The 1,711-nt window shown below is 48.7% G+C and overlaps 1 non-coding gene across 1 annotated transcript; it reads right to left on the reverse strand.

Moving 5' to 3' along the window:
- Positions 1-837: 837 nt before the first annotated feature.
- Positions 838-909, reverse strand: trnae-cuc. The gene has a single exon. It is a non-coding gene; the product is annotated as a tRNA-Glu (tRNA).
- Between the last annotated feature and the right edge of the window lie 802 nt (positions 910-1,711).

Here is a 1,711-nt window from a genome sequence, read left to right on the forward strand (position 1 = left end):
TGATGTCCACATTCTTTGTTCTTTCTTGACTTGATCCGCGCTCATCTGCCTTATCAGCAAAGGTCCATTTCTCCTGGAAAAGCAGGCGGTGTCGTGCGGGGGTTATTTGTGGCCCCGAGTGGTGAAGGCGATGGACTAGAAAACAAACGCAGTGATGGCAACAAACAATCGGGATAGTTGGATTCCGATTTCATCAAGCCTAATATGTGAACTTTATGGCAAGTTCTGTGAATTGGCCATCACCTGTGCTGACAATGCCGCCCGTTCCCTCAAGGCATTGGTGGTATAGTGGCGAGCAATGCATTCTCTCTAAGGGGTCCTCTGCCTTCTCGGACCGTTCTGTCAGCTCCGCGGGCTTTTCCAGCAACGTATTTCAAACTCGTAAAAACTGCTGCAAGACTTGAATGCAATTTCTTTCGCTTTGTCCCTCCTCCAGTTGTGAACGTGGCTGCTTCCCGAGAAGCTCATCGCGGTCAAACTCGGGCCAAACCGCAGAAGCTTGGGCTTCACGGAGGTCCCTTGTTAAACGGCTTTCGCTCTTTATTCGTCCATCTTCTACTTGCCTGTATTTACTCCTCTCCATGTTGACTGCAGGGGGCGATTTTAGTCAGGTGCTGAATCGTACCGTGGGAGTAAGGCAGGCAGAGAAAAAATCTTGGGAGGTCACAAGCGCATCACAGCGCTAAAACCACATTGCCTCACTGTGATTGGAACCCCAGGCACTTTGTCCATCAAGGCGCCATATGTAGAAGAACTGCACAGTCGTAAATCCAACGATACTTACCGTGTCCCAAAAGCTGTACGGAGAGAGCCAAGTCGTATCATGACACCTTGTGATTCCCTGACCGGGAATCGAACCCGGGCCGCGGCGGTGAGAGCGCCGAATCCTAGCCACTAGACCATCAGGGAGCCCTTGGGGTGGAGCTGGAGGACACACAAGTGAATCAAAAATCGTCACCTTCTCTAACGTTTACCTTTTTTGTCTCAGTAACTGACTTCTCTAATAAACACGCAATTCCACTTATTTCTGTTAGCTCTTCTGTGTAACAGCCACTCGGGCCCAGTGTTGGCGTTGATGGTTGGAAATGTTGCTGCGCCAACTCTTACAGTCTGCGTTCTGTCAGCGAGGAAGTTGTATATCCAGTGCATGAAAAGTGATTACGCTGGAGGGTGTTGAATGCGGACCTGAGGTCGATGAAGAGGATTCAAACAAAGTTGCACGGTGATTCCAGGTGTTGTTGCAGGGGATGAAGGACACAGGCCACTACATCCTCAGGTCCCCTCTTGACCTTGTAGGCGAAGTGCTAGTGATCAAGCTGTGGACTGACAGCTGACATACTGCTGTTCAGCAGCAGCTTTTCCAGGCACTTCATGATTATTGAGGTCAATACAATTGGCCGATAGGGATTGAGTTCTCAGGAGCGGGATTTCTTTGGCTCTGGTATGATAGGGGATCGTTTCCAGAGGGTGGGAACTGCTGAGTTTGTTAAAGTCCTAAAATTAGTTGAACCCTTTGAACAGTGCAGCAGGAGATCTCAAAGCGGTCTAAAATGGTGAAAAGGCAGATAGATGCCGTTCACCATAGCTAATGAAATTGTCTTTGAAACACATTTCAGTAATGCACACGGAATGAGACCATTTTTAAAAGACGTCCGCTCTTAACAGCAAAGCCCTCGGCACTTGGATACACGGCAAAAATACTTTCAAATGA

This window comes from Micropterus dolomieu, unplaced genomic scaffold (assembly GCF_021292245.1).
Source record: "Micropterus dolomieu isolate WLL.071019.BEF.003 ecotype Adirondacks unplaced genomic scaffold, ASM2129224v1 contig_10459, whole genome shotgun sequence".
Taxonomy (NCBI): Eukaryota; Metazoa; Chordata; class Actinopteri; order Centrarchiformes; family Centrarchidae; genus Micropterus; species Micropterus dolomieu.